The following is a 12,271-nucleotide window of genomic DNA, read 5'->3' as shown; positions in this document are numbered from 1 at the left end:
CCGATTTTTTTCCGATTTTTTACCGATTTTTTCCGATTTTTTTCCGATTTTTTTCCGATTTTTTTTCCGATTTTTTCCCGATTTTTTTTCCGATTTTTTTCCGATTTTTTTTTCGATTTTTTCCGATTTTTTTCCGATTTTTTTTCCGATTTTTTCCGATTTTTTCCGATTTTTTTTCCGATTTTTTTCCGATTTTTTACCGATTTTTTCCGATTTTTTTCCGATTTTTTTCCGATTTTTTTTCCGATTTTTTCCCGATTTTTTTTCCGATTTTTTTCCGATTTTTTTTTCGATTTTTTCTGATTTTTTTCCGATTTTTTTTCCGATTTTTTCCGATTTTTTCCGATTTTTTTTCCGATTTTTTTCCGATTTTTTACCGATTTTTTCCGATTTTTTCCGATTTTTTTCCGATTTTTTTTCCGATTTTTTCCGATTTTTTTTCCGATTTTTTTTCCGATTTTTTCCGATTTTTTTCAGAATTTTTCCGATTTTTTTTCCGATTTTTTTTCCGATTTTTTCCAGAATCTTTCCGATTTTTTCCGATTTTTTCCGATTTTTTTCCGATTTTTTTTCCGATTTTTTCCGATTTTTTTCAGAATTTTTTCGATTTTTTCCGATTTTTTTTCCGATTTTTTTCCGATTTTTTACCGATTTTTTCCGATTTTTTCCGATTTTTTTTCCGATTTTTTTTCCGATTTTTTTTCCGATTTTTTCCGATTTTTTTCCGATTTTTTTCCGATTTTTTTCCGATTTTTTTTCCGATTTTTTCCGATTTTTTCCGATTTTTCCGATTTTTTCCGATTTTTTTTCCGATTTTTTCCGATTTTTTCCGATTTTTTTACCGATTTTTTCCGATTTTTTCCGATTTTTTCCGATTTTTTTCCGATTTTTTCCGATTTTTTTCCGATTTTTTTTCCGATTTTTTCCGATTTTTTTCCGATTTTTTCCGATTTTTTCCGATTTTTTTTCCGATTTTTTTCCGATTTTTTTCCGATTTTTTCCGATTTTTTCCGATTTTTTTCCGATTTTTTTTCCGATTTTTTCCGATTTTTTCCGATTTTTTTTCGATTTTTTCCGATTTTTTTCCGATTTTTTTTCCGATTTTTTCCGATTTTTTCCGATTTTTTTTCCGATTTTTTTCCGATTTTTTTCCGATTTTTTCCGATTTTTTTCCGATTTTTTTCCGATTTTTTTCCGATTTTTTCCGATTTTTTTTCCGATTTTTTTCCGATTTTTTTTTCGATTTTTTCCGATTTTTTTCCGATTTTTTTTCCGATTTTTTCCGATTTTTTCCGATTTTTTTTCCCATTTTTTTTCCGATTTTTTTTTTTTCGATTTTTTCCGATTTTTTCCGATTTTTTTCCGATTTTTTTTCCGATTTTTTCCGATTTTTTTTCCGATTTTTTTTCCGATTTTTTCCGATTTTTTTCCGATTTTTTCCGATTTTTTTTCCGATTTTTTTTCCGATTTTTTCCGAGAATTTTTCCGATTTTTTCCGATTTTTTCCGATTTTTTTCCGATTTTTTTTCCGATTTTTTCCGATTTTTTTCAGATTTTTTCGATTTTTTCCGATTTTTTTTCCGATTTTTTTCCGATTTTTTTCCGATTTTTTCCGATTTTTTCCGATTTTTTTTCCGATTTTTTTTCCGATTTTTTCCGATTTTTTCCGATTTTTTTCCGATTTTTTTCCGATTTTTTTCCGATTTTTTTTCCGATTTTTTCCGATTTTTTCCGATTTTTTTTCCGATTTTTTTCCGATTTTTTTCCGATTTTTTCCGATTTTTTTTTTTTTCCGATTTTTTCCGATTTTTTCCGATTTTTTTACCGATTTTTCCGATTTTTTCCGATTTTTTTTCCGATTTTTTTTCCGATTTTTTCCGATTTTTTCCGATTTTTTCGATTTTTTCTGATTTTTTTCCGATTTTTTTTCCGATTTTTTTTCCGATTTTTTTCCGATTTTTTCCGATTTTTTCCGATTTTTTTTCCGATTTTTTCCGATTTTTTCCGATTTTTTTTCCGATTTTTTTCCGATTTTTTCCGATTTTTTTCAGATTTTTTCCGATTTTTTTTCCGATTTTTTTTCCGATTTTTTCCAGATTTTTTCCGATTTTTTCCGATTTTTTTCCGATTTTTTTTCCGATTTTTTTCCGATTTTTTCCGATTTTTTCCGATTTTTTTCCGATTTTTTTTCCGATTTTTTCCGATTTTTTCCGATTTTTTCGATTTTTTCTGATTTTTTTCCGATTTTTTTCCGATTTTTTCCGATTTTTTCCGATTTTTTTTCCGATTTTTTTCCGATTTTTTACCGATTTTTTCCGATTTTTTTTCCGATTTTTTTCCGATTTTTTCCGATTTTTTCCGATTTTTTTCCGATTTTTTTTCCGATTTTTTCCGATTTTTCAGAATTTTTTCGATTTTTTCTGATTTTTTTCCGATTTTTTTTCCGATTTTTTCCGATTTTTTTTCCGATTTTTTTCCGATTTTTTACCGATTTTTTCCGATTTTTTCCGATTTTTTTCCGATTTTTTTTCCGATTTTTTTCCGATTTTTTTCCGATTTTTTTCCGATTTTTTTTCCGATTTTTTTCCGATTTTTTCCGATTTTTTCCGATTTTTTCCGATTTTTTTCCGATTTTTTTTCCGATTTTTTTTCCGATTTTTTTCCAATTTTTTCCGATTTTTTCCGATTTTTTTCAGAATTTTTCCGATTTTTTCCGATTTTTTTCCGATTTTTTTTCCGATTTATTTTCCGATTTTTTCAGAATTTTTCAGAATTTTTTCGATTTTTTCTGATTTTTTTCCGATTTTTTTTCCGATTTTTTCCGATTTTTTCCGATTTTTTTCCGATTTTTTTCCGATTTTTTCCCGATTTTTTTTCCGATTTTTTTCCGATTTTTTTTTCGATTTTTTCTGATTTTTTTCCGATTTTTTTTCCGATTTTTTCCGATTTTTTCCGATTTTTTTTCCGATTTTTTTCCGATTTTTTACCGATTTTTTCCGATTTTTTCCGATTTTTTTCCGATTTTTTTTCCGATTTTTTCCGATTTTTTTTCCGATTTTTTTTCCGATTTTTTCCGATTTTTTTCAGAATTTTTCCGATTTTTTTTCCGATTTTTTTTCCGATTTTTTCCAGAATTTTTCCGATTTTTTCCGATTTTTTCCGATTTTTTTCCGATTTTTTTTCCGATTTTTTCCGATTTTTTTCAGAATTTTTTCGATTTTTTCCGATTTTTTTTCCGATTTTTTTCCGATTTTTTACCGATTTTTTCCGATTTTTTCCGATTTTTTTTCCGATTTTTTTTCCGATTTTTTCCGATTTTTTCCGATTTTTTTCCGATTTTTTTCCGATTTTTTTCCGATTTTTTTTCCGATTTTTTCCGATTTTTTCCGATTTTTTTTCCGATTTTTTTCCGATTTTTCCGATTTTTTCCGATTTTTTTTCCGATTTTTTCCGATTTTTTCCGATTTTTTTACCGATATTTTCCGATTTTTTCCGATTTTTTTTCCGATTTTTTTTCCGATTTTTTCCGATTTTTTCCGATTTTTTCGATTTTTTCTGATTTTTTTCCGATTTTTTTTCCGATTTTTTTTCCGATTTTTTTCCGATTTTTTTCCGATTTTTTCCGATTTTTTTTCCGATTTTTTCCGATTTTTTCCGATTTTTTTTCCGATTTTTTTCCGATTTTTTCCGATTTTTTTCAGATTTTTTCCGATTTTTTTTCCGATTTTTTTTCCGATTTTTTCCGAATTTTTCCGATTTTTTCCGATTTTTTTCCGATTTTTTTTCCGATTTTTTTCCGATTTTTTCCGATTTTTTCCGATTTTTTTCCGATTTTTTTTCCGATTTTTTTCCGATTTTTTACCGATTTTTTCCGATTTTTTCCGATTTTTTTCCGATTTTTTTTCCGATTTTTTCCGATTTTTTTTCCGATTTTTTTTCCGATTTTTTCCGATTTTTTTCAGATTTTTTCCGATTTTTTTTCCGATTTTTTTTCCGATTTTTTCCAGAATTTTTCCGATTTTTTCCGATTTTTTCCGATTTTTTTCCGATTTTTTTTCCGATTTTTTCCGATTTTTTTCAGAATTTTTTCGATTTTTTCCGATTTTTTTTCCGATTTTTTTCCGATTTTTTACCGATTTTTTCCGATTTTTTCCGATTTTTTTTCCGATTTTTTCCGATTTTTTCCGATTTTTTTCCGATTTTTTTCCGATTTTTTTCCGATTTTTTTCCGATTTTTTTTCCGATTTTTTCCGATTTTTTCCGATTTTTTTTCCGATTTTTTTCCGATTTTTTCCGATTTTTTCCGATTTTTTTTCCGATTTTTTCCGATTTTTTCCGATTTTTTTACCGATATTTTCCGATTTTTTCCGATTTTTTTTCCGATTTTTTTTCCGATTTTTTCCGATTTTTTCAGAATTTTTTCGATTTTTTCTGATTTTTTTCCGATTTTTTTTCCGATTTTTTTTCCGATTTTTTTCCGATTTTTCCGATTTTTTCCGATTTTTTTTCCGATTTTTTCCGATTTTTTCCGATTTTTTTTCCGATTTTTTTCCGATTTTTTCCGATTTTTTTCAGAATTTTTCCGATTTTTTTTCCGATTTTTTTTCCGATTTTTTCCAGAATTTTTCCGATTTTTTCCGATTTTTTTCCGATTTTTTTTCCGATTTTTTTCCGATTTTTTCCGATTTTTTCCGATTTTTTTCCGATTTTTTTTCCGGTTTTTTCCGATTTTTTCAGAATTTTTTCGATTTTTTCTGATTTTTTTCCGAATTTTTTTCCGATTTTTTCCGATTTTTTCCGATTTTTTTTTTTCCGATTTTTTTCCGATTTTTTACCGATTTTTTCCGATTTTTTTTCCGATTTTTTTCCGATTTTTTCCGATTTTTTCCGATTTTTTTCCGATTTTTTTTCCGATTTTTTCAGAATTTTTCAGAATTTTTTCGATTTTTTCTGATTTTTTTCCGATTTTTTTTCCGATTTTTTCCGATTTTTTTTCCGATTTTTTTCCGATTTTTTACCGATTTTTTCCGATTTTTTTCCGATTTTTTTTCCGATTTTTTTCCGATTTTTTTCCGATTTTTTTCCGATTTTTTTTCCGATTTTTTTCCGATTTTTTCCGATTTTTTCCGATTTTTTCCGATTTTTTTCCGATTTTTTTTCCGATTTTTTTTCCGATTTTTTTCCAATTTTTTCCGATTTTTTCCGATTTTTTTCAGAATTTTTCCGATTTTTTCCGATTTTTTTCCGATTTTTTTTCCGATTTTTTTTCCGATTTTTTTCCGATTTTTTCCGATTTTTTCCGATTTTTTTTCCGATTTTTTCCGATTTTTTCCGATTTTTTTTCCGATTTTTTTCCGATTTTTTTCCGATTTTTTTCCGATTTTTTCCGATTTTTTCCGATTTTTTCCGATTTTTTTCCGATTTTTTTCCGATTTTTTTCCGATTTTTTCCGATTTTTTTTCCGATTTTTTCCCGATTTTTTTTCCGATTTTTTTCCGATTTTTTCCGATTTTTTCCGATTTTTTTTTCGATTTTTTCCGATTTTTTTTCCGATTTTTTTCCGATTTTTTTCCGATTTTTTCCGATTTTTTCCGATTTTTTTCCGATTTTTTCCGATTTTTTCCGATTTTTTTTCCGATTTTTTCCGATTTTTTTCCGATTTTTTTCCGATTTTTTTCCGATTTTTTTTCCGATTTTTTCCGATTTTTTTTTCGATTTTTTCCGATTTTTTTCCGATTTTTTTTCCGATTTTTTCCGATTTTTTTTCCGATTTTTTTCCGATTTTTTCCGATTTTTTCCGATTTTTTTCCGATTTATTTTCCGATTTTTTCCGATTTTTTTTCCGATTTTTTCCGATTTTTTCCGATTTTTTTCCGATTTTTTTCCGATTTTTTCCGATTTTTTCCGATTTTTTTCCGATTTTTTTCCGATTTTTTCCGATTTTTTTTCCGATTTTTTTCCGATTTTTTTCCGATTTTTTCCGATTTTTTCCGATTTTTTTCCGATTTTTTTTCCGATTTTTTTCCGATTTTTTTCCGATTTTTTTCCGATTTTTTCCGATTTTTTTTCCGATTTTTTTCCGATTTTTTTCCGATTTTTTTCCGATTTTTTTCCGATTTTTTTCCGATTTTTTCCGATTTTTTCCGATTTTTTTTCCGATTTTTTTCCGATTTTTTTCCGATTTTTTTCCGATTTTTTTCCGATTTTTTTCCGATTTTTTACCGATTTTTTCCGATTTTTTCCGATTTTTTTTCCGATTTTTTTTCCGATTTTTTCCGATTTTTTCCAATTTTTTTCCGATTTTTTTCCGATTTTTTTCCGATTTTTTTTCCGATTTTTTCCGATTTTTTCCGATTTTCTTCCGATTTTTTTCCGATTTTTTACCGATTTTTTCCGATTTTTTCCGATTTTTTTCCGATTTTTTTCCGATTTTTTTCCGATTTTTTTCCGATTTTTTTCCGATTTTTTCCGATTTTTTTCAGATTTTTTTTCCGATTTTTTCCGATTTTTTTCCGATTTTTTTCCGATTTTTTTTCCGATTTTTTTCCGATTTTTTCCGATTTTTTCCGATTTTTTCCGATTTTTTCCGATTTTTTTCCGATTTTTTCCGATTTTTTTCCGATTTTTTCCCGATTTTTTCCGATTTTTTTCCGATTTTTTTCCGATTTTTTTTCCGATTTTTTTCCGATTTTTTCCGATTTTTTTCCGATTTTTTTTCCGATTTTTTTCCGATTTTTTTCCGATTTTTTTCCGATTTTTTTCCGATTTTTTTCCGATTTTTTCCGATTTTTTCCGATTTTTTCCGATTTTTTCCGATTTTTTTCCGATTTTTTTTCCGATTTTTTTCCGATTTTTTCCGATTTTTTTCCGATTTTTTTTCCGATTTTTTCCGATTTTTTCCGATTTTTTTTCCGATTTTTTTCCGATTTATTTCCGATTTTTTCAGATTTTTTCCGATTTTTTCCGATTTTTTTCCGATTTTTTTCCGATTTTTTTCGATTTTTTTCCGATTTTTTTCGGATTTTTTTCCGATTTTTTTTTTCCGATTTTTTCCGATTTTTTCCGATTTTTTTTCCGATTTTTTTCCGATTTTTTTCCGATTTTTTTCCGATTTTTTCCGATTTTTTTCCGATTTTTTTCCGATTTTTTTCCGATTTTTCCGATTTTTTTCAGATTTTTTTTCCGATTTTTTCCGATTTTTTTCCGATTTTTTTCCGATTTTTTTTCCGATTTTTTTCCGATTTTTTTTCGATTTTTTCCGATTTTTTCCGATTTTTTCCCGATTTTTTCCGATTTTTTTCCGATTTTTTTTCCGATTTTTTTCCGATTTTTTACCGATTTTTTCCGATTTTTTTCCGATTTTTTTTCCGATTTTTTTCCGATTTTTTCCGATTTTTTCCGATTTTTTTTTGATTTTTTTTTCCGATTTTTTCCGATTTTTTCCGATTTTTTTCCGAATTTTTTCCGATTTTTTCCGATTTTTTTCCGATTTTTTTTTTTTCCGATTTTTTCCGATTTTTTCCGATTTTTTCCGATTTTTTTTCCGATTTTTTTCCGATTTTTTTCCGATTTTTTTCCGATTTTTTTTCCGATTTTTTCCGATTTTTTCCGATTTTTTTCCGATTTTTTTCCGATTTTTTCCGATTTTTTTCCGATTTTTTTCCGATTTTTTCCGATTTTTTCCGATTTTTTTCAGATTTTTTTCCGATTTTTTTTCCGATTTTTTTCCGATTTTTTTCCGATTTTTTTTCCGATTTTTTTCCGATTTTTTTCCGATTTTTTCCGATTTTTTCCGATTTTTTTTCCGATTTTTTTCCGATTTTTTACCGATTTTTTCCGATTTTTTTCCGATTTTTTACCGATTTTTTCCGATTTTTTTCCGATTTTTTCCCCGATTTTTTCCGATTTTTTTCCGATTTTTTCCGATTTTTTTCCGATTTTTTTCCGATTTTTTTCCGATTTTTTCCCGATTTTTTCCGATTTTTTTCCGATTTTTTTTCCGATTTTTTTCAGATTTTTTCCGATTTTTTCCGATTTTTTTCCGATTTTTTTTCCGATTTTTTTCGATTTTTTTTCGATTTTTTTTCCGATTTTTTCCAGATTTTTTCAGATTTTTCCGATTTTTTCCGATTTTTTTCCGATTTTTCCCGATTTTTTTTGATTTTTTTTCCGATTTTTTTCCGATTTTTTTCCGATTTTTTTTCCGATTTTTTCCGATTTTTTTCCGATTTTTTTTCCGATTTTTTCCGATTTTTTTTCCGATTTTTTTCCGATTTTTTCCGATTTTTTTCCGATTTTTTTTCCGATTTTTTTCCGATTTTTTTCCGATTTTTTTTCCGATTTTTTTTCCGATTTTTTTCCGATTTTTTCCGATTTTTTCCGATTTTTTTTCCGATTTTTTTCCGATTTTTTACCGATTTTTTCCGATTTTTTTCCGATTTTTTACCGATTTTTTCCGATTTTTTTCCGATTTTTTCCCGATTTTTTCCGATTTTTTTCCGATTTTTTCCGATTTTTTTCCGATTTTTTTCCGATTTTTTTCCGATTTTTTCCGATTTTTTCCGATTTTTTTCCGATTTTTTTTCCGATTTTTTTCCGATTTTTTCCGATTTTTTCCGATTTTTTTCTGATTTTTTTTCCGATTTTTTTCGATTTTTTTTCGATTTTTTTTCCGATTTTTTCCAGATTTTTTCAGATTTTTCCGATTTTTTCCGATTTTTTTCCGATTTTTCCCGATTTTATTTTGATTTTTTTTCCGATTTTTTTCCGATTTTTTTCCGATTTTTTTCCGATTTTTTTTCCGATTTTTTCCGATTTTTTTTCCGATTTTTTCCCGATTTTTTTTCCGATTTTTTTCCGATTTTTTCCGATTTTTTTCCGATTTTTTCCGATTTTTTTTCCGATTTTTTCCGATTTTTTTCGATTTTTTTTCCGATTTTTTTTCCGATTTTTTCCGATTTTTTTCCGATTTTTTTCCGATTTTTTTCCGATTTTTTTTCCGATTTTTTCCGATTTTTTCCGATTTTTTTTCCGATTTTTTTCCGATTTTTCCGATTTTTTCCGATTTTTTTTCCGATTTTTTCCGATTTTTTCCGATTTTTTACCGATTTTTTCCGATTTTTTCCGATTTTTTTTCCGATTTTTTTTCCGATTTTTTCCGATTTTTTCAGAATTTTTTCGATTTTTTCTGATTTTTTTCCGATTTTTTTTCCGATTTTTTTTCCGATTTTTTTCCGATTTTTCCGATTTTTTCCGATTTTTTTTCCGATTTTTTCCGATTTTTTCCGATTTTTTTTCCGATTTTTTTCCGATTTTTTCCGATTTTTTTCAGAATTTTTCCGATTTTTTTTCCGATTTTTTTCCGATTTTTTCCAGAATTTTTCCGATTTTTTCCGATTTTTTTCCGATTTTTTTTCCGATTTTTTCCGATTTTTTTCAGAATTTTTTCGATTTTTTCCGATTTTTTTCCGATTTTTTTTCCGATTTTTTTCCGATTTTTTCCGATTTTTATCCGATTTTTTTCCGATTTTTTTCCGATTTTTTTTCCGATTTTTTCCGATTTTTTTCCGATTTTTTTTCCGATTTTTTCCGATTTTTTTTCCGATTTTTTTCCGATTTTTTCCGATTTTTTCCGATTTTTTTCCGATTTTTTTTCCGATTTTTTCCGATTTTTTCAGATTTTTTTCCAGATTTTTTCCGATTTTTTTCCGATTTTTTTTCCGATTTTTTCCGATTTTTTCCGATTTTTTTTCCGATTTTTTTCCGATTTTTTACCGATTTTTTCCGATTTTTTCTGATTTTTTTCCGATTTTTTTTCCGATTTTTTCCGATTTTTTCCGATTTTTTTTCCGATTTTTTTCCGATTTTTTACCGATTTTTTTCCGATTTTTTTCCGATTTTTTTTTTTTCCGATTTTTTCCGATTTTTTCCGATTTTCTTCCGATTTTTTTCCGATTTTTTACCGATTTTTTCCGATTTTTTCCGATTTTTTTCCGATTTTTTTCCGATTTTTTTCCGATTTTTTTCCGATTTTTTCCGATTTTTTTCAGATTTTTTTTCCGATTTTTTCCGATTTTTTTCCGATTTTTTTCCGATTTTTTTTCCGATTTTTTTTCGATTTTTTCCGATTTTTTCCGATTTTTTCCCGATTTTTTCCGATTTTTTTCCGATTTTTTCCGATTTTTTTCCGATTTTTTCCCGATTTTTTCCGATTTTTTTCCGATTTTTTTCCGATTTTTTTTCCGATTTTTTTCCGATTTTTTCCGATTTTTTTCCGATTTTTTTTCCGATTTTTTTCCAATTTTTTTCCGATTTTTTTCCGATTTTTTTCCGATTTTTTTCCGATTTTTTCCGATTTTTTCCGATTTTTTCCGATTTTTTTCCGATTTTTTTTCCGATTTTTTTCCGATTTTTTCCGATTTTTTTCCGATTTTTTTTCCGATTTTTTCCGATTTTTTCCGAATTTTTTTCCGATTTTTTTCCGATTTTTTTCCGATTTTTTCCGATTTTTTCCGATTTTTTCCGATTTTTTTCCGATTTTTTTCCGATTTTTTTCGATTTTTTTCCGATTTTTTTCCGATTTTTTTCCGATTTTTTTTCCGATTTTTTCCGATTTTTTCCGATTTTTTTTCCGATTTTTTTCCGATTTTTTTCCGATTTTTTTCCGATTTTTTCCGATTTTTTTCCGATTTTTTTCCGATTTTTTTCCGATTTTTCCGATTTTTTTCAGATTTTTTTTCAGATTTTTTCCGATTTTTTTCCGATTTTTTTCCGATTTTTTTTCCGATTTTTTTCCGATTTTTTTTCGATTTTTTCCGATTTTTTCCGATTTTTTCCCGATTTTTTCCGATTTTTTTCCGATTTTTTTTCCGATTTTTTTCCGATTTTTTACCGATTTTTTCCGATTTTTTTCCGATTTTTTTTTTTTTTCCGATTTTTTTCCGATTTTTTCCGATTTTTTCCGATTTTTTTTTATTTTTTTTTCCGATTTTTTCCGATTTTTTCCGATTTTTTTTCCGATTTTTTTCCGATTTTTTCCGATTTTTTTCCGATTTTTTTTCCGATTTTTTCCCGATTTTTTCCGATTTTTTCCGATTTTTTTTCCGATTTTTTTCCGATTTTTTTCCGATTTTTTTCCGATTTTTTTTCCGATTTTTTCCGATTTTTTCCGATTTTTTTCCGATTTTTTTCCGATTTTTTCCGATTTTTTTCCGATTTTTTTCCGATTTTTTCCGATTTTTTCCGATTTTTTTCCGATTTTTTTCCGATTTTTTTTCCGATTTTTTTCCGATTTTTTTCCGATTTTTTTCCGATTTTTTTCCGATTTTTTTCCGATTTTTTCCGATTTTTTCCGATTTTTTTTCCGATTTTTTTCCGATTTTTTACCGATTTTTTCCGATTTTTTTCCGATTTTTTACCGATTTTTTCCGATTTTTTTCCGATTTTTTCCCGATTTTTTCCGATTTTTTTCCGATTTTTTCCGATTTTTTTCCGATTTTTTTCCGATTTTTTTCCGATTTTTTCCGATTTTTTCCGATTTTTTTCCGATTTTTTTTCCGATTTTTTTCAGATTTTTTCCGATTTTTTCCGATTTTTTTCTGATTTTTTTTCCGATTTTTTTCGATTTTTTTTCGATTTTTTTTCCGATTTTTTCCAGATTTTTTCAGATTTTTCCGATTTTTTCCGATTTTTTTCCGATTTTTTTTCCGATTTTTTTTGATTTTTTTTCCGATTTTTTTCCGATTTTTTTCCGATTTTTTTTCCGATTTTTTCCGATTTTTTTCCGATTTTTTTTCCGATTTTTTCCCGATTTTTTTTCCGATTTTTTTCCGATTTTTTCCGATTTTTTTCAGATTTTTTCCGATTTTTTTCCGATTTTTTCCGATTTTTTTTCCGATTTTTTTCCGATTTTTTTCAGATTTTTTTCCGATTTTTTTCCGATTTTTTCCGATTTTTTCCGATTTTTTTTCCGATTTTTTTTCCGATTTTTTCCGATTTTTTTCCGATTTTTTCCGATTTTTTCCGATTTTTTTTCCGATTTTTTCCGATTTTTTCCCCGATTTTTTCCGATTTTTTTCCGATTTTTTCCGATTTTTTTCCGATTTTTTTTCCGATTTTTTCCCGATTTTTTTCCGATTTTTTCCGATTTTTTCCGATTTTTTTCCGATTTTTTTCCGATTTTTTTTCGATTTTTTCCGATTTTTTCCGATTTTTTCCCGATTTTTTCCGATTTTTTTTCCGATTTTTTTCCGATTTTTTTTCCGATTTTTTT

This window comes from Oncorhynchus clarkii, chromosome 22 (assembly GCF_045791955.1).
Source record: "Oncorhynchus clarkii lewisi isolate Uvic-CL-2024 chromosome 22, UVic_Ocla_1.0, whole genome shotgun sequence".
NCBI lineage: Eukaryota > Metazoa > Chordata > Actinopteri > Salmoniformes > Salmonidae > Oncorhynchus > Oncorhynchus clarkii.
This window is presented reverse-complemented; position numbering follows the sequence as displayed.